Source organism: Phasianus colchicus, chromosome 8, assembly GCF_987193195.1.
Source record: "Phasianus colchicus chromosome 8, bPhaCol1.hap1.1, whole genome shotgun sequence".
In the NCBI taxonomy this organism is placed as follows: Eukaryota; Metazoa; Chordata; class Aves; order Galliformes; family Phasianidae; genus Phasianus; species Phasianus colchicus.
In genome coordinates this window covers 32,714,078-32,740,220 of record NC_143443.1, presented here as the reverse complement: position 1 = coordinate 32,740,220, position 26,143 = coordinate 32,714,078, and the positions used below count along the sequence as shown (strand labels likewise).

Below are 26,143 nucleotides of genomic sequence, written 5' to 3'. Positions count from 1 at the left end.
GCTGGCACAAGCCTTACAGACCAGACTGATCAATGCTCCCACCTTAACTTGTTGCTCACGAGTAATGACGTTCAGACAGAGCTCAGCTTGCCCTGTATTTACAGCACAAAGCAAGGCTCAAAGCTACACCTTCAGTATGGCTCCAGGAGTGGAAAGCCACCACAACCAGGGGGCTGCCTCTGTGCCCCGAGGTCAGGTTGCTTTATTCAGTTGTATTTCAGAACACCAAAAAGCAACTTCTGACAGCCTCTGAGCGTGGCTGTTACACCTTACACACATCCAACCACAGAGAGGAGCGAGGAGAAACGGGGCTGTGAGTCAAAGCAAGAGATCAAACTGCACTTTCCCTGCCTGTACCCTTTCTGTATTGTGAAATGTGGCATTTAAATGCATGTCTGCTAAGAAAGCCTCAATCTGACAGCTGTAATTAACTAACAGCTGGAAAACATTGCTGTGAAGTTTATATATAAACACGTGCTAACATCTGAAGGAAAAAACAGCTTTTAAAGAATAACTGCCAAAGATTAACTCTGCATAGTTTGACACACAGAAATATTCTCCTTTTTACATCGCTGCCTCGATTTCTTCCTTGGTTACCAATAAAACAACGGCTACACTTCCTAGAAAGCTGACGTTCATTCATACACAGGTAAGATTTCCAACTAAAGCTGCCACGTATCTGAATTATCACAAAAAGCTGTTACGATTAAATACATATTAGTCTGAATTCAGATAACTGTACCTGTTTTTGTTGTGTAAAGCTGCAGAACACACACAAAAGAAGCACACACGAAGAACTGTGGTCGACAACTCCCAAGGGGAAGCAATCCAATGGCTCTGATCTCACCCTTTACCAACAAAGGCACCAACACTTATGAATGCTGTCACTTTGTTGCTCACTCCAACAGGGTTATCTCTTTAAGTACACCTTAGCCTGTACCAAGGGACTCTTCAAACAAAAATCTGTCCATTTAAAAAACAAAATACAAAGTGCAGCCATTGAGAAGGTCCCCAAGCTTCCATCCAGGCCAGTTTGTCTCTTTCTCAAATTTGTAAATTTACTGAAGGTCTCCTCAACTATCTCCTATATCAGACACTTTGCACGTCACTTTCTACGTTACAAATTTACTTTTGTTACTTGGGTCCAAGAATCCTTGTGGAAAAAAACAAAATTTACACTGTCTGTACACTTAGAGAAAATACATTCTGAAATGGATTGCTAAGTATCAAGAATCATTTTTCACATGAAATTTGCCTTTGGTTGACTTTTTAAGGTGGAATTTTTACTGTCAGTTTCCACTCTTACTTTATCACTTACTGTTACATTCTTTTTTCCCCAGCACTCCACCTTCAGCTATCTGCTATTCCTGCACCAGTTTTCCCACATGTTCACAATGAGGCTCAACAAATGAGTGTACCACAACTACCCCAAAACCAAAGCTTCTCTGGCTTGAAGGGAATGAACAGTGGGTTCTATTGTAGTCTCTGCAAATTAGTTTATAAAAAAGGAAAGACAAAACAGAACCACCACACTGACCTTGACAATGGGATAACCATATCAGGTCAGCATTGAATACAGACGCTTAGCACTGAAGGCAATGCCTACATATTATAATAAAGAACAAAAGGATTACTGCAAAGTCATAATTTCAGAAGCACTCTCTCTATTAGCCTGAATACACTAACACAAGTACTGCAGCAAGCAAGCATAGTTTCTTTTGGTTGTTAGCATGATTCTTTAAAAATGAAGACGTTGTCTCAGATCAGCAAGAAGCAAAACCTTGCACCATCTTAGGAAAAGAGCAGCACAATGCTTTTCTGCTGCCTGCTCCAGGGCTGCTTTAGCTTACAACATCTGTTTTTCTGCACAGAACACAAGCAGGCTATTGGCAGCACAGGCAGTCAGAACAGGTCTCGGGCTACCACAGCAGAAAGCCCCTTCTGATATAAATGGATACCAGCAAGAAATGTTGGGACACAATGGTCTTCGATGAGCCTTTGGCTTTTTGGCATTATCCCTTCCATCCTCACCCAAATCACCACTACACAAATGCCAACACCATCAATAAAGTACATCATCAGCAGTGCGAAAGACATGAAAAACTGGAAGTGTTCCACTTAGAACTGAAGGACTGCTTGCAATCTAGTACGTTAAAATTTTGCTTCTGTTCTGGCAGTTGAGGCTGGCAGCTAATATCCTAGACTGCAAGCTTTCAGTGTGACCCGCAGACCACTTCTCATCTACTCCTATAGAGCACGCATTAAAATCCAGAAAGCCCTGATCTTACACAAGGAAATACGTCACAAGAAAGGCAGATCTCTAAACCAATTAAGAATTCTGATTAAGTAGTACATTTTGAAAACACAAAGTCTGTTCTGACAAGAAGCTTCACTTGCAGTCTATCAAAAGCTGCTTCCACGTGGATGGATGGATTCACAGCTTGTTTCAAAACATCTTTAAGACTAATTGGTTAGATATTCACTGTGTTCAGAAAAAAAAAAATCACGGTATTTTATGTCAGCTCTCAATATGCCATTCACATGTCCAATACAAGTGTGACCATCTCAAACACACCTTAAAGCCTGGCTTCACGTCAGCAAAATAATTCCCTGTTACACAACACCTAACTCTGCAAATGCTCTGTGTGGTGTGAAGTCAAACATTCAGGAGATGACAGATCTCAGGAGACATCTGAAATACAAGAATGGAAAGCGGACTTTGTTAGGACACAGATCTACCTATACACAGACTGAGACAGAAGCCTCCATCCAGAACAGATGGATGCCAACACTCAACATTCCCTCTTCCTGAACTTTGATTTTAATGTTTATCCCCTAACGCAGCCCTGTGTCCTCGACCACTGCAGTTAATCCTGCTGTAGACAGTGCAAAGCTTCCATCTGATTTGTACTGATCTCAAACCAAAGTATGTCTCCCCTTATTAAATCTCTGACTAAATACTAAAAGCAGCATTAACTGCTGAAAACAAAGCCATAAGGGACAATAGCAGTGGGTCACAATTCAGTGTTTTCTTATTTCAGGAGAGTTACACTTTCATTTTGTTGATAGTCTTTTTTTTTTTTGTGGGTTTGTTTTTCTCTTTTTCATCTCTATTAAAGTTAACAACTGTTGAAATGAGATGTTACAACACATTAGGAGGGACTAAATACAACCACTTACTTAGAAACCAATACCATTTGGTAGAACAAGAGTTTTAAAGCAGATCAACAGTTACATAATAGATGGCATCTCCTACACAACATTAATCAAAACCAAGCAAACAGACCCAAAATAATGAGCTCCGAAAGAAAACTCGCATGAACACAGGCAAATTTAATTGATCTGAACACTGATCATCAGTCAAAGACAAATACCAACTACAGATAAACACAGTAACAAACATAGAAAAATGTTCATTACATTTCTCGATAATCAAAGTTGAAGGAGAAGTTTCTTTCTAAAAAGGCCAAATACAAAAGCACAGTTTATCTGTATTTGGACTCTATGCCTAAAACATGAGACTTGTTTCTGTTTAGATCTCAACCACCCTTGCAGAAGATGAAGAAAACCAGATGTCATGCTCTGAATAAAAACACACCGCTGAGTCAGACATCAAAACTTAAAAACACTTAAACCTGTCCAGCAACCAAGGAATATTACATTAAAATTTGTACGTTTGACATTCAGTTCAAATAATTATCTGCTGGACCTCCCTAATAGTGGTTGACCATAAATTAGATCATGGCTAGATGCAGACATCCACCGTTTGGTGGAGAAAAGCCATCTGCCTGCGAATGAAACAAGGAAAAGCACTCTCCACATCAGCTAGTGTGTAGCTTCCCCCTCATTAATGGGGAGCCACTTTGGGATAGAGTTAAGGGCTGCCTTTGGTAGATGTTCTTGTAACTAGGTTCAACGTTCAGCACAAAGAAGCTGTACAGGCTGTGCTCATGGCTTCATCCAGCTCTTCCTGAGATACTGGCTAGACAGCAAAGTGGCACGGGGAAAAAAAGACAAACTGATAGCACACACAGCACTGCTCAGCACAGTGCAAAGGAGTCGTATCAACTATCATGGAAAACAAAAACACAAAGTAATAAAGATTTTAAAACATTTTCAGAACATTTTACTTTCTATCGAAGTTGGCTATTCATTTAAATATAAATATATATAAATTAAAACTGTATCAGTAATAAACCCTGCTCTGCTCACAACAGGTTACCAGCAACTCAAGCTAACCACAATCATAGAATGGCCTGGGTTGAAAAGGACCACAATGCTCATCCGGTTCCAACCCTTTGCTATGTGCAGGGTCACCAACCAGCAGCCCAGGCTGCCCAGAGCCACATCCAGCCTGGCCTTGAATGCCTGCAGAGATGGGGCATCCACATCCTCCTTGGGCAAATTTTACTGTTCCAATAAAGGCAGATACTCAAAAAAGGACATTAAGCCAAACCAAAGCATCAGAACTTGATATTTTAGTATTTGGTAACAAAGCAATGGCAAGCACGACCCAAATGTCACTGCACACTGGCTTCTATGCTGATGGGGAACTGCAGACTCTTTGCTCACAAGTGACAGCTTCAGAAAGAAGTCCTATTTACACTTCAAAAATAGACACAAGTTCATCCTTGCAGCCCCCCCACCCCCGGACAGCAGGCTTCACACCTGCCATTTGTTCTGTCCCTAGCTCTCATTACTTCCAGTGTCTGCAACTCAGCCTTAACGTATCCTTGTTTTAAGAACAAGCAGGATAGATTGATTACACCAAGAAAAATTCAAATACCCGAAGGGAAAAATGAAAAATGCCAACTTAATTATACCTGCCACATAGCAGGAGATGCAAAGAGCTGCAATCTTGTCTGGTTTGCAGAGAAGATGCCCCACACATACCAGGAACTCCTCCACTCTTCCCCACTATATTAACATCCCACATTTCTTCATTAAAAAAAAAAAAAAGAAAAGAAATCTACAATTGTTTCTGCATTCTTGAGCCAAGGTCAACCCCTCCTAAAGACGGTTCCTGCTCCAGACCTCACTGCATTCATTCCCTACTGCACTCACTCCAAACCGTTACTTCTCTGTCACCTGAACAAGTTTTTGCATCAATGGGACACAAGCACAGGAAGAGGGGAAAATAGAAAACCTTCTCTTGAAAAACACCAGGTTTGAAAACGCCAGTTTGAATACAGAGCTCCTACCTGCACCACAAAAGGAAAACATTCATAAACTAATAAGTTTTCAGAATAGCAGTAATGCAGTTTTTCTTCTGAAGTATTTAGCTGTTAGACACCAAAGGGATAAGTCCTGTTATTAACCTTCTATTTCAAAGAAGTTCCAAGAGAATCAAATACATCCATGAGAGAGCAACTGATGCAAATGAATAAGAACCTCCCGAAGTTGACAAGTGTTACAGTCACAAAATCAATCAAACCCTCTGCAGTTTACAGCACTGTCAGCTCTGCAAGAAGTGCTACAAAAAAGCAAAGTGCCTGAATTACAAATGTTTGAGATCTTAATTAGAAGATGAAAGTTCTTTTTAAGGTGTAACAAATTCCATTCAACTGACATTTCAGAACTAAAATTATGCATTCTTTAATTGATTTTTCCAAACTATACCATTTGACAAGTGAAGTAAAAAGCCCTTCATGAGCTGCGTTATGAAAAAAAAGAACATCCTCAACTTTTTCTCATTCCCTTCTTTATCTGTAGTACTACTTAACAAAAATATTTAAATGAAGAAATCTGTTACAGCTAAGCCAGCCATTTCCAGCTGCCAAACTAAAGTTTAGTTCCATTTTAGTACCAGGAGACTTGGATTCTAATTTATGCAGTCAAAATGAGGATTACTTGGTTGACATCAATTTTGAACGGCTCAAAATAACCCAGTCTTTAAGTTTGGGCAGTCGGGACGAAGGGGCACGAGACTGCTAACAGAACTGCCAGCAGCAGTTTAACTGTTTTGCTGTCATTTGTAGCTGTATGTCACGCTGAAGGCTGCATTAATCTGAAATTCTACATAATCTCAACTCTGTGCAAGCCTGATAGAGCAGAGAGGCTGCAAAGAGAAAGCTTAATGCCTAGGTTAATGCCACATGAACGAGTCATTACACTGATGTTTCTGAACATACATTGATCAAAAAAAAAGGCTTCCTATACAATAAGTATTTTCTGCTTACATTACTGACTTATTTATGGACCTACCTTGCAAAGATAAGTGGAAACACAGATGGGGTTTCCTACTACAAAGCAATCTACACGCTGACTGACATGTAATTAAAATGGCCACGCACATCGAAATAAGACTTAAAATGCTGCCTTGACCAAGTTTAACTGGTCTCCAATTTAATTCATGCTTCCACGATGAATCCCATTGATGCTTTTATGCTACCAAGTACTGCAATTAAATTAATATTTTTAATTATGCTTCTGAGAAAATGCTAATGGTACAACTCTACAATGACAGATTACGGCCTCACAGGTCATCACCATCTGCCCATCTATATAAAATCACAGAATATCCCGAGTTGGAAGCAACCCATGCAGAACAAGTCCAACTCCCAGCATACTAAGTAGCCCAAGAAAAATAAAGGTAACAACTCTTTTTTTCTCCCCCTAAGAAAGTTAGACCATATAATTAGAGTTTCCCCCATCCTACACAAGGCAATGCATCAAAAAATCGTTTCCTTTTAATGCTGTGACAGACATAAATCAGAACTGATGTTCACATATGAATGCACAGTGAGACACCACATCCAGCTGGCCTAGGGACAGAGGCAAATAAGAGTCTGTGAGAACACTTCCATCACCTCTCTGGGCAACCACTTAAAATACAACCAGCCACGGAGGGCAGATTGAGGTCGGATGTCAGGGGGAAGTTCTTTGCTATGGGACTGGTGAGGTGCTGGAACAGCTGCCCAGAGAGGCTGTGGATGCCCCATCCATCCCTGGAGGTGTTCAAAGCCAGGCTGGATGGGGCCCTGGGCAGCCTGGGCTGGTGTTAAATGTGGAGGTTGGTGGCCCTGCGTGTGGCAAAGGGTTGGAGATTCATGATCCTTGAGGTCCCTTCCAACCCTGGCCATTCTGTGATTCTGCCTTCACAAACCTCTCCCGCAGCCAGCAAACACACAGTTATCAGGTGAGCAGAGGAAAAAAAAAAAAAAAAACAAAACGCATGAACCCAATGGGATACAACAGGAATCCCCAAGAATTCCAAACAAACTTTCCTGCATTGTTACCCCTGACTGGCAGCACTGTGACAGAAAGTTCTCAGCGCCCGCCATGGAGGAGCCCAGGCTTCTCCCACCCACCGCAGGGCAGCCCGGGAGGCTTCGTGTGACTGCACACAGACAGCAGGCACACCGGGAACCTCCTGGGAGCGTACCTGAGTCTGGTGGGAGCTGCTGGAGGGTAGGAGAGCGAAGGCACAGCCCTGAAAGCACCGACGGTCGAGGTTTAGAGCTACCGACTGAACTTTAATCTAGATAAGAAACCTCAGCTCACAAGAAGCAGCTCTGTTTTGAAGTACGCCCAGCCCGTGCTGCTGCCCATTGCCAGCAGTGTGACGGAGAGCAGTGCTGTAGCGCAGACACACGGAGGAGATCGCACCCCTTATTCCATCACAGCGCACGGAGCCAGGCAGACACCCCTTCCCCCTCTCCCCACCCCCAAATAAAAAAACAACTACGAGACAACAATGACCTCACTCCAGCAGCCCCCGGTACCGCAGCACAACATCACAGAAGCGCTCAGCGGAGAACGCCGGCCGTCCTGCCTTTGTACGCCGGCCCCGCGATGGAGACAGCGAGCGATGCGGCACCCCGGGGCCGCTCCTTCCCCGTCCCTCAGGAGGAGCCGAGCCCCGGCCGGGCAGCACAGCCCGCGGGCGACCCGCACCCTTAGCGGCTCTCCTCAGGAACGGCCGCCCCTCCCGCAGCCCGCCAGCGGAGCTGGGTTTACCTGTCCGCCCCGCCAGCAGCCGTCCGTCGGGCACACGCTCGGCGCTGCGCCCCGCGCCGCCCCCCGGCCCGCTGGCTGAGGCGCGCTCTCCCCGCTCACGACATGGTTTCTCCCAGCGCGGCGAGCTGCCGCGGCCGCGGGCGCTCCCACTCGGCACGGCCGCGGGGGGGGGGAGGGGGCGGGAAGGGGGAAAGCCCTTCGCCCCGCTCCCGGCCTCCTCTAATGGCGGCGGCTGGAGTGGCCCAAAGCAAAATAAACCCCCATACGGCCAGCAGCCCGCACGTCAGCTCGGCCTGCCGGCCTGCCCCGCGCCCATTGGCCTAACGTGCGCCTCCCGTTCCGCCAATCGGCGCGCGCCTCTTTGGAGAGAACGGGTGACGTCATCCCTACCCGTGGGGGCGGGGCGGAGGGGGAGGGGGCGGGGCGCTCGTTGGCCGGGGCACTCGTTGGCCCCGCCCCTCGCGCGGCTCCTCTTCTCCCCTCACGGCGCCCGCGCTTTCAACGGCTCGTGGTGCTCTGAGGGAAACCCTTCCGCGGGGCTCAGCGGTCCGGGCAGCCGTGCGCAGGTTAAGCATGGTAGTGAGACTTTCCACCGAGCATCCACATAAGTTGAAATCTAAGATCACCGATACAGAGTTTCCTCTGGAGGTAATCCGCCTTAAGCATCACATGGCCCTCATAAACGGCTCTCGTGGCAGCGGGCTCTGAAAAAATGCCTCTTAAAATACCAACTTCCTTAACAGCTGTCTTTCCAGTTTTCTCACAGGAAAGGAGCATCCTATGCAAGATGAGACCCCAGTGAATGTCCGGTGCCCAGGCAGCACCCACCCACCACAGCTGCCCATGAGTTGCTTCCATTCTCACACTGCAGTGTATTTCTGCACAGAAATGAACTGCCGTGATCCCCTCAGCATCTCAGTTCCAGCACAGCAGGTGTGGGATTGAGCACTGCTCAGCCAGACCCCTCTTTAAGTTCTCGGATCGAAAAACCCTTCTTTGCCCACATCTCAGCTCTCCCCTCCTGGGTCTTGCATCATTTGATACCTGTCTGCTTTTCCACCGCAGTTCCTACGTTTTGTTTCAGGCTTCTGCTGATGTTCTAGCACTTTTATCTCTGTGGTTTCGTGCACTATTCCCAGCCAAGGCAATGGAGGGGCCTCCATTAACTAGCTAACTGCTGATCCCTCAGGGTTGCACTGGGAAACTCGTCCCTGCTGACGAACTGAATCCATTCCTTTTCATAGAATCACAGAGTCATTGAGGCTGAAAAAACACACTAAGATCACTAAGTCCAACCCAGTCCACCCCACCGTGCCCACGTCCCTCAGTGCCATCTCTGTGGGTCAGAAACACCTGCAGCGATGGTGAGCCCATCACTCTCTGGGCAGCTGTGCCAGTGCCTCACTGCTCTTCTGAAGAAATTATTCCTAATAGCCAACCTGAACCTCCCCTGGCACACCCTACAGCCATTACCTCTCATCCCGTCTCTGTTACCTGGGAGAAGAGGCTGACACCCAAAGCTTTGCCATGAAGGAAAAGCACCCAGTGTGCTCAAGCAGAGCAGCAATGCCTTGCGCTGGAAAAAATGCCTTTTGTCCAGCAGACAAGCATCTAAACTGGAGTCAGGATGAGTAAAATCAAATTGTTTCAGGAGACCAAAACAGAAATACGTCTCAATTTGCAATTAAACGAGTCCCATACATGCACAGAAAACTATGGAGGAGTGTAAAGTGGGGATAATGTGATTCATCTTTCTGAAAACAGTGATTTACTGAAATCTCTTTCTATCTTTGCTGAACAAATTGTGCTCTCATCTGAATCTTTGGGAAAAATACTAACAATTAAATGTATTTAGCTATAGAAAGGATTGGGACAACAGTATTTTCTTTCACACACTCACACGGAAAATCCAGATAAGGTTGGATAAATCCTGTGAAATAAATTCTTCTTAAGAAATCATGCCATCTTCCTGCTTAGAAATAATGCAGAAAACGTATCCCTTTCTCTTGATGGAAAAGCAGTCATCTAAACCAATGAGTGATGAGATCAATCATAAATGTTGCTACAACAGTGCAGCAATGGGAAATTTCCCCCAAAGGAATGTTATAGATTAGACTGTCTGAAGAGATATGAAAATAAAAATAATACATAATTTAGTAGAATGTAGCAATTCAAATCCTTACAGAATTTTTCCTAACCCTGTCAGGAAACCATTTGATGGTCATATTATAAAAACATATTTTTAACAAAACACAGTGCCCCTGCAGCACGTGAGCAGAATGCAATGTATTTTACAATGCAGAAAAAGACCTTTAAAGAAGGTAGGTTCATATCGCTTCAAAACCTTTTGTTGCATAGATAAGCAAAAATTATGATCAACTAAAAGATGTTTGAAAATTCTAGAGAGAAATGAGCTTCCTATCTGCATAGTTATTCTGCAGAACAGGCACTCCAAGTAATGAACTAGGTAACAATATAGTATAGGAAGGCAAACACACATGCAAAACTGAATTTGAAAATAGTTCTCAGGGATGTTTATTTCAAAAGGGAATCTCAGCATGTTGGCGGTATTATTTAAGTATATGTAAGATCAGGTCACTGGCTGGATCTCAAAAGCTGCTGGCATCTTCTGCAAGGTTTACTTTGAAGGAATTTACCATTTGTTCTAGACTTAAACAATAGAGCACAATAGGAATGACCTTTCAACAATTCAGAACATTGCTACTTACATGCATATTTTATCTGATTAAAGCCTTCAGACTTTTGATATGGAGAAAAAAAAATCAGGTTCTAGCTGACTTAACAACTCAGTTCTTGATAGATTTGGTATTTGACTACCTTATTCTTTGCTAAATGTCAGAAAGACAATTCTCTTTATTTTAGAGGTAGCAGAAATTGTAGGTAAGTACTAATTCCACTCTAAATTTTAACTTTATTCCACCAGATAAAGGATAAATTTTAACTCCCTTGTGATGCATTAGGAATGTTCATACCTGCTTGACAGCTTATTGTGTTATTTGGGGGACTTTGCTTTGCAGAGTTGAATCTGCTCATGTCTTGGAGTGTGTGCCTTCACAGATTGGCTGCATAAGAAACAGAGCTGCTTTCAGTAAGTCAGAATAAATATATATATATATATATATATTCACATTGTTAGCAAAGTTCCTTCCCTCAGCCCTCCCTGACGTTACTGTTCTGATGCACCCTGCTCATAACCGAGCAAATGATACAGAATGCTATAATTGGAAACTAAGCTCTGAAACCATTCACAGTAGCGTATTTCTAGATGTTGCATCATGGGATTCAGTTAAGCAAAACTGTACTTCAGGTAACCAAAAGACACATACCAGATTATTTTCTGCTGGTGTGGATTCTTCTCATATTGCAGCACAATTTTCTCAGTCTGAGTACAAAGATTACATCTAGTTAGTGATGTATAAGCACAATCTCTCCCTTATGCAGTTCTCTTTTCCCTGGTAACTACTCGCTCTCAGGCAGAATGCTGGCTCCCATTAAGGCAATTCATCCCAGCTCACCCAGGAGCAGGGCTGTACATGCTCACCAGATGGTTCTTTCTCACTAGCTGAACTTTGAATACGCAGAACTCTCTGCTCACACCAGTGCTTCTCTTGCCTTTGCTTTATTCAGTGTTTCCTGGCTCTTTATGATCAAGAAAGGCTTGCGACTGAAACTGAAACACTTAGATAAAAGGTAAGGAATAGAAATGCACAAAAGTCTAAAGAAAGGTTTTGAAGCTACTGAAAGCAGGATATTTTAAGTGGTTGACTGATTTGTTACCATTTTTACATCACCTATCTGAGTCAGCCCCAGCCCTCACACCCAGTAATCACATACTTGTGTCTCTTTTTACCATTTTAGTGTGGAACATAAAAATATCCAACTGCAGCTAGATCACTGTAAGAGAAGGCGTGATGTCCCGACATCCCATTCTTCCTTGCTGCATCTGTAGGGTGCTGTTACAGGCTGCCATCCTCAGACCTGTAAACAAGTTCCATTTATTTGCAACTGACCTGAGGAAGGAAGGCAGGTTCCTCCTCTGGGTTTCCCACACACTCCCAGTTGTGATGGGAAAGTCATCACCTTCACACTAGTGCTGTGTTGTGTCACCCAGGAGCTGCCTTTCTTCTACCCACGGCTAGTTCTGCCCATTTTGTCAGCCTAGTTCTTAGCTACTTCTCAAAAAATGTCCTTCAGAAAATGTTGTCAGAGGCACCTTCTCCCAGAGATGGGCATAACACAGCACACACTGACCCAAGCATTCCTCTCATTATTCAACTCCGTGACTGCTCTGCTACAAAAGCAGAACACGTGTCCACAAGGCCAGCAACAGGGACGTCTTATCTCTCTGGTACCACATGGTAGGAGACAGGCAGTTTTTGTTTTGGGGAAAAAATAGCTTGGAAAGGTAGAAAATAAACAAATGCAGCAATACCTATTGTACAGTTAGGAGCAACTGTGCAAAAATAGAACAGAAGCGAGTGCTGAGTTGTTAGCTCTTCAGTCACTCTGAAATGTGTTTCACTAGCAGCAAGAAAAGAGGTTAAAAGTTGAGAGCACTTGAAAGCTCTAGCATGTACTATATTTTTCTTCATTTCCCTAGTTTCACTTCCCCTAGTAGAGGAAGGGGGTGATGGAGTAAATTCATCGTGCTAGGGCTTTCCAGCTGAAGAGTTTGAGCCACCTTATCAGGGAATCTTAGAAACTTTCCTTGGTTGGGCAGACATTCAGTAGGTAAAGGAGTCTGTGCAGCACAGCCAACAGAAGAACAAGGCACACAAAGGAAAATGGAAAAGTGGGAGGTGATGGCAATGGCGATAATCCAGTGTGCAAATCCAGGCTCTGGGAGGATGCAGGATCTGCCCGTCCCAGATGGCAGGCACAGCATGGCTGCTGCAGTGGCTCTGAGCATGCATCAGCAGGTCTGTCAGAGCGCAAGAAAGCAGCGAGGGGGGGGGGGACAAAGAAAAGAGGAGAAAAAGGCAAGATGCAGTGCTGCATGTTAAAAACAAAGGGGAAAGAAAAGTAAAAGATGGAAATGCAAAGCGAGCTCTTTGAATCTGCTCTTAAAGAAAGTCATCAGGGAAGACAATGACAAGAAACAATGCAACTATAAAAGGAAGCAGCAGCCTGAGTCCCTCTAGGGGAATGCAAGACATTTGTAAGGACTTCAGATAAAAATCCATGAGAAAAAATGGATTAAAATCCATAAGCTAATTGCTGCCGAGGAATGTCAGTCTGAAAGGGGCTGGATTCCTTTGTGCAATGGCCAACATGTCACTTATCCCCTACAATAACACATTTAACCACTACCAAACACCTGGAACTCAAAAGAAGCATTGACAGAAATGGGGGGCAAGTGTAACACTAGCTCCTCCAACACTGCTGAGTGTGGGTAAAAATACTGCATGAATACAAGCTCTGGCTTAGATGCCAGGTTTAGGTAGCTCCCCAATCTGAGCGTTATCTTTTGTGAGCCCCACAGACAGGCAGCACCTTTCCCTGAACGTTGCCTATAAATCATAGAGGTTAAACTCCATGGCCAGAAGCTTGGCTGGGGAGTTCAGACTCACGCATTTTTCTCCTTTTTAAGTGAGCATACCACTTTTCCTACATAGCAACTCAGTGTTATCAGGTGGCAGTAACTCTCCTCCAGTCAGAGACAATGTCAGCAGCACTTAACATTTGGTGAAAGCAAGAGGGGGTTTTATTGTGAAAGAAGGCTACCCAGGAATGTAAAAGGCAACAGAGAACAGACGCAGTTCGCAGAATGCAGCATGTCATGCCAGGCATAATCACTGCCAGCTAATCAGATTATTTGATGAGACAGAGGGAGCAAAATCCATCTTCCAGTTGACGTAATCCGCTGATAGACTTCTGAAGGATTCTGAATACGTTTCAGAAGCCATTCCCTAAACTTCTCCTTGAAGCTTTTTGGTTTTTTATTAGCAAATCTAAGACGAAACACGTGCTGCTCAAAACCAAAGAACGAACAAACAGAACACAGTACAGGTAGCAGTGAGACTGAGAGGGAGGCACCTAGCAGAGCAGTGGGTTGGTGCTGGCTGTCACACTGAGGGTTAGCAAGATGTGAAGGAGTGTCTGTAACTCCAGAGATGGCTTGATGCTATTAGTGGAGGACTGTGAGGGTGATAAATGGTGAAGAAAAGGAATACACAAGCCTGGAATTAAATACAGAAGATGGTTTTCTGGATAGTCCTGAATTTTAAAAGAGAATAGGTTTCTAATTTTAATTCAGGCCTATCGGGCCATAAACCCTTATCACTTTAATATCATTGCCTTATTTTAGGGATATGTTCTGCAAAAAAATGTATAGCTTCCAGCATTTCTCAAAGAGGCAGCTTCAACAGCTAGATAAAATGCAGCTTGAAATCTTCTTCCTATTTCTAACCATACAGAAAGAATTTGGCAGGATTTCCCTTGTAATTGCTATACCTTATTGACAGATACAACAAAAGAAAAGTAAACCTGAGAAACAGAAAAAAAAAAAATCAAATTCAAACTAGATTACTTTCCTGGAAACACAGTTTTGTTTTGTTTTTGATTGCTTTCATTCCTACCTTTAAAAAAAAGAATTCAGTAATTATACATTGAGCAACTATTGTTTCCTGTATCAATCATCACAGACGCTGCTATATCTTCTTTTTTTTTTTTTTTTGTATGCTATGCTAAAATCATGGGTAGATACAGATTAAAATAATTGCAGTGTAACACTGTCTGGGATCACTGTCTCTCACTGCACAAAGAAATGCTGAAGCAAAGCTAAGGCATTTATCGAGCAGCAGGCGCTCATTAGCTTGTTGTCAGTACTCTCCCATTGATAGCTCCTACGTGGATATTTTGTAGGTAAGCAACATTATAAATAGACCTTTTGTAGCTAACATTTTTGCTTGCATATAAAATATATGTTTGCTGTCTCCCAGATAATTCTGGCTATGCTAAGGAACACAGATTTTGTGATTCAGGAATGTGTTGCTTCAGTAAACCCGCTGCATGTCTCAGCTGCCTATGAGTTTCTTTTGCCCAGCCTCCACAAAATGTCTATGCTTTGCCAGCCTGCACTTCATAGAATCATAGAATCATACAATGGCCTGGGTTGCAAAGGACCACAATGCTCATCCAGTTCCAACCCCTGCTATGTGCAGGGTCACCAACCAGCAGACCAGGCTGCCCAGAGCCACATCCAGCCTGGCCTTGAATGCCTGCAGGGATGGGGCATCCACAGCCTCCTTGGGCAACCTGTTCCAGTGCCTCACCACCCTCTGTGTGAAAAACTTCCTCCTAATATCCAACCTAAACCTCCCGTCTCAGTTTAAAACCATTCCCCCTTGTCCTATCATTTGCAAACAACCATTCCCCCTCCTGTTCATACACTCCCTTCAAGTACTGTCTTACATTAGACAGACTGCTCTGGAACTGCCCGTGTCCAGAGACACGGGCAATTTTCAGTTTACAGGAATTCACCAGAAAAGGAAAATTGTGACTTACAGTATACATTGGAACAACATACATTTGAAATTGCTCAAATACTACAGCAAACTGGATCTTCTGCAGAGGTTGGAGTAAGTATTAGAAAATTCGGAAGTATAATTAACTGAGGAGTGAACTCCTGTCTCAACAGCTTATGTCATAAGCCAGTCAGATCCATGTATCATCATTTGTCTGTACACCTCATTGCTGGCCAAATAAAACAGAAACTGAGGGTGAGCCATAGACTTACATTTTCCCAATGCAATTCAGGTTAATCAATAAAACCAATTTTAAAAAATTATACAAAATGTTGCACTCCTGCTGAAATAATTGAAAATTGGTCAAACTGTTTGATCTCACAAAGGCCACGTTCTTTCACTTGAGCTCAAACCTTCACAAACATTAAAACCCTTGACTGAGACACTCACTGTTTTCCTTTCCTTGGACATTGCATTGCTCTCCTTGCAGTGCTGGAGTTTTCCTGTAGCCCAATTTCCCCCAAGATCTCTTATCATTCATCTCTCTGTCAGTCAGCTGACAAGGGTCCTGGGCAAATGCCCAAGGCTCAGTTCAGCTTTGGACCTTTGCCCACAAGCCATATTTGATCGTATAGAAATATCACATTCAATTGAATATATTAGTGATATCTATTAGACAGCTGCTGTAGATAGAATCCAGGCTACATGTGTCAGAAGAGGAAAAAAGCTGTTAAAATGAGTGGGTCTGGCTGCTTCCATCAAATTAGTAAGCCTCTCTCAAGCATAGCAAGAATCTGCTTGGATTAGTGCTTTCCTACTATTTGTGGAAGAATCAGAAGTTCTGGCATTTCGCAGTGGTGCTCTCTCTCTCATCTCACCTTCCTGGCTTTCAATTTGCCAGCCTCTTATTCCAAGTATGCTTCTTGCATGGATAGCTCATTCTTCCGAGAGGTTTCATGTCATTCTCAGGCACTCAGTGAGGAGGTCAAGTGGAGCTGGTCTTCCCTCATAGCACACATCTTATTTCTTGGCTGTCTTCCTCTCCCATCAGAGAACATTCTGAAGAAGGTCTCAGTAGCATATTGCTCAGAATCAAAATAGCTGCATTTTATTCAAACTTGATAACCTCATGAGAAGAGTCCCTCAGACTTTGACTTCTCTTTTATAGCTGTTGACTGCTTCGGCATATGGTCCTGTTAGATCTTCTCAGTTAAAAAGCATTAAATCACAGTTCCGTCAACTCGCGGTAACTGAATGCTTTTCATGGGATATTTGCTTTCTGCCCTAGACCTTCTGCCTCTGGAGACAAGTGATTGAGTTAGACTTGGAGGTTTTATTTTCAAAATAGATTTCTAATCCTCCAGACAGGGCAGAAAAGCATAAAATATAAACTAAATATAACCTTGGTGCAACCTGAAGGTGCATAAACCAGAAGTCAAGACAAAAAAAGGAACTAGAAACATTTGTTCTTAGACTCGCTATTTAAAAATATATTTCAGATGGTTTTGAGACTGATACATCAGTTCAGTTTGGGTTTTTTTCCCTGATGTTTTTGGTGGCCACTTCTACAATGCAGAATACAGTTTCTGTTTGTGCCAGTGCTGGACCTCTATCCTAACTTAGTGCAGTGGAACGAATAGATTTGCTCTCACCTCATCGTCACTCTAGCTGAGGTTTGTACTTCAGTTACATTATTGGTAGACATGCTCTGCTTAACTAATTTCCTCACGTAGCAGATTACCTGCAAATTCCTTTTCTTTTAGATCTGTCAATCATTGCATTTTGGCTGCATGGCTGCCCCAGTTCATCCTAGAAATGACTGCGCTGTAGCTCTGGCTACAGTTATTTCTTTGTGTTTGTCAGTGCTGTCTACGGCTTTGGCATTAAATATGTACCAGATAGCATCATGGAACCATGGAATGATAGGAGGGGAACCTCTGGAGTTCCCTGCTCAAAGCAGGGAGAACTTTAGTTAGACCCAACTTGAAAGGCAGGCTGTGTTGCTCAGATCCTCATATGACAAGTTTGGAAACACTCTGAATTCAGATGTAGCACTAGCTGTCTCCAAAACACACACTCACTCCCTCTTTTTAGTACTGGAAGCCCAAAAGAGGTTTAATTTAGTTGTTTACTCATTGAGAGATAAGAGCTATAAAGCCACAATTTGCTGAGGCCATAGGAAATTAAAGATATTCTGAATTAAACACAACCCATTAACCTAGAACACCAAGGAAAACTTTAGCTTCTTTTTCTATCCTAATAGCAGAGGGGCCATGACAGAAAAAAATAATGATGTAACAATTATCAAAGAGATTATCATAAAGGGGATCTTATCAGTGCAGCTCAGAAGTTTGCCGTAACACTGCTTACGCAAAGCAATTTGGTGCCATCTACCACAACGTCCGCTATTTTCTGAAAGCATCTGCCGAGCCGTATTTCTCCTCCAAAAGGAAGGCTTTGGCTTGTCACCTAACAGCCATCTCTCCAACAACCATTTACCTGAGAGCTCTTCTGAGATTTCCCATTTTCTAACTGCAAGAAGAAAGCGACGTGCGCGGCTCACCGCACTTGAAAACGTCTCGGTAAATTTCCCTGCATCTAAACTAGGCTAAACAAGTTACTTCCTAGGCACACTGACCCCTCGGGGGAACTGCACAGTCTAGTTCAGACTCCATCCACATTACAAAGCCCTAATTTAGACCTGATGTTTTTCCACATGGAAGCCAGTTTTCACAAGGTCACCCCCAACAGAGACAGGAAATTTTTTACTCTTCCTGTGCAGACCTTGAGTTTTGAAAAACGCTTTTGCTTTTCATCATCATCTGCATGCTATTTTTTTCCATCCCACTTACATTAAATGGTCTGTAGCAGCAGTTGTAATTTATGCAGCACCGCAGACAGCTATTTCAGGCTTACATGTAATGCCACCACCTAGATTTTAAATGCTGCTTTTAAATGAATGCTCTCAAAACCACTGGATAGCTTTGACTGGGGAATGGAGGCTGTGTGGTATGGAGGCAAAACTGGGCTGTATCTGATGGCAAACCGAAGCATGAAGAAGATAAAAAAGGGAAAAGGGCTGAATGTACATTACAGTCATTTTTCTATTCCCAGGCACAATCCCTGGGAATTTTGCAGTGTATTTTGAAAAGGTAAGACCTGGTGATGTGTGCCTGTCTTCGAGCATTAGTGCCAAATACCTAAACAGAACAATGAATGAGATCTGTAGGTCTGTACTTGCCCTTCTCAGAGTGCACATGTCCTTGACAGCTCTGCTTTCCTCCACTGCAGTGACAACACTTCTCACACCGGAGGAAATACTCAGCTTGCATCTTCCTGGAGAGCAGCAATTTCCCCGTTCTCATAACTCAAGTGTTCCTCACCAAACAGCTGCAGCATCTCCTTGAACGGTGGAATATATGGGTTTATTTTGGAGTTCTTTTCCCTTAAAGGACTGATCAAATTAGTGCGAGGGAAACATACCTAGAGCATCTTCAAGAACAGCTGTTCTTTACAAATCAGCCCCAGGAAACCTTTTGTCTGTTTATACTGCAAATTAGCAGAATGTAGGCTTCTGTATCCTGAAATATTCTGTCATATCCCATTAAACAAGCGGAGAAGTGAGCCTTGGTTCCGAGCTGCAGATCGTAAATGTAAGTGGGAGGAGAGCAAACAGTCCCTTCAGCACTCACCTTGCTGCATTTGCTGAGGCTCATGTCATGAATTATGTTTATCTGCATTACCTCATTCATCTGGACCTTTAAGCAATATCCTTAGGAAAAAAAAATAGGTGTATTTAGTGTTGGCTTTCATGCATTTATTTATTTATTTTACTAGAAGCGAGTTTCTCTACATCTTTCTTAACTAAGCTGATCATAGAATCACAGAATGGCTTGGGTTGGAAGGGACCTCAAGGATCATCAAGCTCCAACCCCACTTGCCACCAACCTTCACATTTAATACCAGCCCAGGCTGCCCAGGGCCCCATCCAACCTGGCTTTGAACACCTCCAGGGATGGAGCATCCACAACCTCTCTGGGCAGCCTGTTCCAGTACCTCACCACTCTCTTCCCCCTGACTTCCATCCAACCTAAATCTTCCCTACTTCAACTTAAAGCCATTTCCCCTTGTCCTGCTGCTATCTACCCTTTCAGAAAGTTGACTCCCCTCGTGTTTGTAGGCTCCCTTTAGGTACTGAAAGGCTGCAATTAGATCACTCTGCAGCCTTCTCCAGGCTGAACAAGCCCAGCTCCCTCAGCCTGTTTTCGTAGGGGAGGTGCTCCAACCCCCTCATCATCTTTGTGGCCCTCCTCTGGACCCTCTCCAACAGCTGCTGATATGCATGGGTTGTGTAAAAATACATAAGATCTCTATGAACAAGCTATTATTTTCTAACCTGTGCCTGGCCTGGGTGAAAGCGAGCTGTGTGATGTTTGGTCTCACATTTGCACTATGTATGTACGTTCTCATTTTAGCACAGTGACCCTGATGGCTGTGGGCTCGTGGTTCTGGGGGTTTTCCATCCAGGAGTTCAGATAGAAGCGGGCATTCCTGATCCTGCATTCATCACACTGAGCAATAAGCCAGGGCCCATGGTCCTCTATCACTGGTAACTGACAGTAATAATAGTCTCTCAGCTGTCATAAGAGGATGTGAACAATCCTTGTTTGGGTAATGAAGAATTCAGTCCCATCTGATGACTGTCAGCTGAGATGATCTCAGAGGGAAGAGATTCTGCCCACAAATCCCATTTTCCCCTCCCCAGCAGCATTCCTGTCCTTGTCCCTTCCTGCATTCCTCTTCCCCCATGCTCACCTCAACACAGCAGCCTGCACTGGGAGAGTTTGCCCACATCGTGGTGGTGCAGCTCGGAGCGAGATGTACAGCTCATGTCTCCTTCACTGATGCAGACAACACACATCCCAGTGCTATTGAAATCTCACAGTTTAGGCCAGGCTGGATGTGGCTCTGGGCAGCCTGGTCTGCTCGTTGGTGACCCTCCACATAGCAAGGGGTGGGAACTGGATGAGCATTGCGGTCCTTTTCAACCCAGGCCATTCTATGATTCTATGATTCCTGCTTTTCTCAGGAATCACAAACAAAGAATTATTCATAGAGCAAATTCACACCCGTTCTACTGTGCTGTGGCAATTCTGGGACAGCAGCAAGCACAGCACAGGCACTGCATGTTCATTTTTTGCTGGCCTCCTTCTGCAGGAGCCAGGCCAGAACAGGGGCTGTGTTCTTGCTTCCTATAGTGGCAAAGGAGATGCTCAGGAGGGCACAAAGGAAAGTGACTCATCCCTGTGATCATTAATTAATTAGTGCCCTGCTGCTCCTCAGGGCAGGCCAAACTGATTGTATGTGAGGAAAGCTGACACAGAGAAGTAGAAAATTCAGCTCACAAAGGAGCTTAGAAGGTGTTCAGTCCCAAATGAATCCTACCTGCTCCTTTGATACAACGAGATAATGGCCTCAGCCAGCACAAGGGGAGGTCCCTGTTGGATATCAGGAAGCATTTATTCTCCAAAAGAGCAGTGATGCAGTGGCACAGCTGCCCAGGGAGTGGTGGTCACTGCCCCAGGGATGTGGCCCTGAGGGATGTGGGCAGTGGGCATGGTGGGATGGGTGGGGATTGGGGATCTCAGATGTCTTTTCCAACTCAGAAATGACTCACCCTGGTGAGACAGATGCTTCACTCCCAGATGTGGACCAGTGAAGCTTTAGAGGCTGACTGCAACCAGCAAGCACCTCCTGGATGCTGGCCAAAGGCAGTGGTTGCACCCCAGCACCCAGATGAGGTGCTTCTGCCCATCAGCGCTTTGCCATCTCCAGGTTTCTGAGGTTTCTAACGCTGCTTGCTGAGTCAGCAGACCAAAAGCCATTCGTCCTGCTAAAAGGAGCAGGCAGATGGCAGCCACCCCTCCCTCTCACCTCCCTGTCATCAGACAAGTGTATTTTTAGCCTTTTCCCTGTGATCTTTAAAACGACTCCAGACACACAGGTGCACTTCGTAAGCAGGCCAAAAGACAAATCTGTAGCAGATTTGTGCACTCCCTGCTCTGCTAGTGTGCCTTGGGCAGCAAAGGCATCTGCTGCCCAGAACACACCCTTCCCAGCACCCCCTCCATGTCTGTCCCAGAGCAAAATTCTCACCAGATAACCCAAACATTGTAACAACAACAACAAAAAAGAAATCTTCCAGCCCCATCTGCCCAAAGGAGGAGGGATGCTGAGCAGGAGGGCAGCTGCTACTCACCTGTCCTCACAGTTTCTCCCTTTCTCTTGCTTCCAGGGCTGGGGACAGAGCTGAGCAGGAGTTGGGTGCGGGAGAAAGCGTCCGAAGCTGATGGTGTTACCAAGAGCTCAGGCTGCACTGCCAGCTGTTTGCTGCTCATGTTGTTTAATGAAATTTATTAAGCAAAGATCAGTATTGGATGCACAGCCTCCGTCCCTGTCTTAGAGCATGAGCTTGGCCTGAATGTTCCATGTGGACAACAATGCAGGGACTCACCTCCTGGTGATGCAGGTTGTTGATCATCCTGCCCTGACCCCAACCAAAGTTCTGGGGGTATGGAGAGAGCACACAGTGACTGCTTTGGACTAACTCCCTGCACATCCTGAGGACACCACAGCACAGGAGAAATTTGGGGTGAAGCTTCCTGGGGACACAACAGGATGGCCAAATGCATTCGTTAAAAACATTTCTGACTTCTGAGTTCAGGATGATGTACTTCTCTTGGTAACTAAGAAGTATGAGGTCTCACAGCTACCACAGTTTATTAATTTGTCTCTTTAATCTAATTCTCTGTTCTCTGTGGAGAGAGACTAAATGAATCATATGTAGCTCTAGTTACAGGAAAAGCCAGCACAGTGCAAGGGGAGAAATATAGAACTGCAATTCAGGAGAGTCAAAATTCATTTAAAAATATGGGTAAAGAATTTGTAGTGACCACAACCTAAAATAATAAATACTTCATGAGGAGGAATTTACCTCTCTCTTCTGTACACGGGTGAGGAATCCAGTGGAAACTGCTTGTAGAGCTGTAAATAAGCAGGGGTTACGATGCTGTGTGTTCTGGGGGTTCCTCTCTCATCCTACTGCTTTCCTCCATACAGACATGGCTTTGCAAGGCAAGTCCTGGAACGACAGAACGTGGGGAGCAGAATGCTGAAGCAAACCTGCTGATCAGTCACTGCAACCCACACTGTGCCAAGGGAAGAGAACCTGGTGTGCATGGCGCTCAGCTGTGAGGCCATGATGCTGAGTTGCTCGCTGCTCTTCCGGCGAATAATTGGATTGGAAAAGAATAAATCATTATTATTTTTAACAGAGCCATTATCCCGTCCTCGTCCTAAAGCTTCTGCTAACCTCTGGCAGCACAGCTCAGATCCACGCAGCGCCTCTTAACCCCAACCCGCTTTAAAATATTAATCCTCATGCAGAGCACGGGGTGTGAGGGCTCTCATAGTGATGGTGGTCCCATTTGGGAGGAAAATAAGTGTGTTATGATGTCCTCACAGTGATTTTTTTTTGCAATTTTTTTTTTTTACCATTTTCTCAGTTAACATTAAAAAAAACCCATGCATCACAATGCAAAACGAGATCTGATTCTAATTATTTTTCTCTGGGAAAGAGAAGGGATGGGGATGGTTTTCAAGTGGGAGATGATACTATTAAAACATTAAGATGGTTCTTTCTGATTCCTTTTTCATGAAGAATTGCTGACTAACATGAAAATACACCAGGAAGGGGTCATTTTGGATTGAAAAGGCATTGCTCTGTAGAGTGATAGCAGCAGTAAAATTGCAGTTGATGGCTTTCATAGATCCCATTGTGAACCCCAGTGGCAGCGGGTGGTGGACACGTCCCCATCCCACACCACATCAGGGTGCTCTGGCCATGATAAACCTGAGCATGGCACTGCCTGGAGATCCCTTTGCTTCCCAGCCCTGATCCTGCTGCCTGCGGCTCTGCCCTCACCTCCCTTCCTTCTGTTTTCCACCAGGAATAACCTGGAACATACAAGGGTTAATGCACTCCCTTTCAAGATGCTTCCATGCTGAGCCCTTTTGGGATCCCATGTAGGCGACGTCCCTGACTTTGGTAGGGTGTGGACCAGCTCACCCTCCCTCCAAGCAATGCAGTCAGCAGTGCCCCATCGCGTTCTGCAGACAAATGCATTGCACCCACATGAGCAAAGCGATGGTGGGACCTCACCTTCCCCCAGCAGTGGCCATCAGCCCTCCTCTGTGTCTTCATCCTCCGTGTGCTCAGTGGATCCCATGCTCAGAGAACAGACCTGCCACCAAATGGTTTCAGTGGGTGAAGCATTTGCTGAAGCCTTAATGAAAATGCAGAAGCTCCAGATGAGTGTTTTAGTGAATAAATGCCGTTAATCGCATTTTCAAAGAGCTGTATGACTAAAATTAATACCTCCTTCCTCCATTTCTACTGGTGAATCCTCCCCAGGGATAGTTCCACTTCTCGACCATGGATGTACCTACGCCAGCCACAAACCTGGCTGGCTGGAGCACAGCCTGTCAGCATGAGTCCTTCCCAACCACAGCTCGATTCTCCTCAATGTCCAACCAACACACCACCAACCCCAAGGCAGGAGCCAGCGGGGCCACAGACACAACAAGCTCCTCTTCCAGCATCAACAAAGGAATTGTGCTGAGCTTCACTTGTGTGAACACCTGGAGGCTGTGAGACCTCTTGCCTTCCTTCAAAAACCATTTGTTGTTGCTCTGGAGCTGTTTTCCAAAATGACAGCACTGAAAGGTTTGAGTTGGTGTCTTTTGTACCTGTGACCAAAGAAAGGGGAGCTGAGATACCTGCAGGGCTGCAGCAAAGGGAGCCCCAGAACAACAGTGGGTCTCAGTCTGCAAAGTGTTTCTGGGGAAGGGGAGAGAACAGAGCATTGGAGAGTTCTGGTTATGATTCCCCCCTGTGATGACAGTGCAGTCACAGCTGAGAATTATTCATGGTATCCAAAATGATCGTTGATAAAAAGAAGAAAAAAAAGAAAGGAAACAGAAAGATGTAAGGCAGAGCAGCACCTTCTGCAAGCTCAAGGCTGGACTGCCCCTGAACCACCTCCATGAGATGGTCCTGTTGTACTCCTGAAATGTTGCACCCAATGAACGTATGTGGCTGAGGCTTACAAACCTCATCTCCCTTTGCCATCAAGATCCCTGGACGGTCTCTGAGGCCTCGAAGTGAAGCCCTGGCAGCTGCTCCCCACCCGTCTGTGAGACTTTAGCCAACGTGGGCTACAGCTGTGATATGGGCAGAGAAAAAGGAACCTGAGCATTGCAGCAAAGACACTGGGCATCTCGTGCTCAAGCAAGATGAAGAAGCATAGAGGATGAGTGTAAATCCTTGTGCACAGAAGCTCTCTAACAGATGAGTGAAGCGCTGAACCACAGAATCATTATGGTTGGAAAAGACCTCTAAGACCACCAAGTGCAACCCCAACCCATCCCCACTAACCACGTCCCTCAGTGCCACATCCCACAGTTCTCCAGGGGCAGTGACCCCAGCACCTCCCTGGGCAGCCTCACCTCACATTTGGCAACTTCAATACAGTGTTCATAAAGAAACTCAAATTTCTGGTCCCCATTCTCAGCCAGAGCCCAGCTGGCACTTTGGACCCAAGCAGACAATTCTATCACTTCAGTCTTTCATTCACAATGCTTTAAAATTGCAGTGCCCAGCAGCCATAGCACATGCTGGTGAGCCGTCCTCAAGACAACTACAGACATGAATGCAGTATACAGAGATCAGCTCCACCTACAAAACCAATCCATTACTGTAATTACATGGACCAGAAGCCCTACAAATGCATTGCATCATTAGCTGGTCGTGTGCCAAAGGTGAAGAGCTGGCCTGGACACAGCTCAGCAGCAATGATTCCACTCCGCATCACTTGTTATTCCCCAAAACCCCAAAGTTAAAACAGCACCTTTCCTTCACGCATTCAGAACATACACCCTCACTCTCAAATGAGTAAGGAACAAAGCTTAAGAGGAAATAAAAATAAACAGGCTTGAATATAACTTGACATTAATAAAGCTTAAGAAAGGATTAGGCTAAGCTTGGGAAACACGCTTGGTTCCATTCAGCAGCTCCTTAGGCTTCCCTTCAGAGCACACTGAGGCTGCAGCAGCCCCATTTGGGTGTGGGGCAATGCACAGCAGTGAGAAACAGCCTGAAACTCAGCTCTCTTCATTCGCACTGCTGATGTCCTGTTACGTTTCATGTCAGCATCGAGGAGCTCCCAAGCCTTATTAGGTGCATCGCAACAGAGAGCAGCTGATGGGACAGTTCAAGGTCCCATGAAGAACAGCAGATCTTCAGCTCTTCAAAACAAGGACAAGTCAAACAGAACTGCTCAATATTTTGTAGGGCTGCAACTGCTTTGAATTGCAAGCACTGATAAATGAATAGAGCACCAGGGGACAGTCAGGTTGGGAATCAGGAAACATCTCTTATCCAAAAGAGCGGTGATGCAGTGGCACAGCTGCCCAAGGTGTATTGGGGTCACTGTCCCTGGAGGTGTTCCAGAGCCATGGGGATGTGGCACTGAGGAATGTGGGCAGTGGGCATGGTGGGGTGGAGATCTGGACTTCTCCAGCCTTGAGGATTCTATGAGTAATGATGCTGGGCTTTATGCACTGATCACAGTGTGCCC

General features: G+C 44.8%; 1 protein-coding gene and 1 long non-coding RNA gene across 5 annotated transcripts in view; one reads left to right on the top strand and one right to left on the bottom strand.

Moving 5' to 3' along the window:
• Window positions 1-8,145, bottom strand: part of ZRANB1 (zinc finger RANBP2-type containing 1) — a 36,076-nt gene extending 27,931 nt beyond the window's left edge. Inside the window, exon 1 of one of the 4 annotated variants that reach the window (XM_031597326.2) lies at window positions 7,960-8,145. The gene's annotated coding sequence lies outside the window, so the exon portion shown is untranslated. The other 3 variants (XM_031597327.2, XM_031597328.2, XM_090145639.1) reach the window with 3 other exon arrangements.
• Window positions 8,146-8,425: 280 nt separating this feature from the next.
• On the top strand, window positions 8,426-22,901 carry LOC149917128 (uncharacterized). Its single transcript, XR_016468597.1, has 4 exons — window positions 8,426-8,607; window positions 10,998-11,068; window positions 11,608-11,670; window positions 22,566-22,901. It is a non-coding gene; the product is annotated as an uncharacterized LOC149917128 (long non-coding RNA).
• Window positions 22,902-26,143: the final 3,242 nt, after the last annotated feature.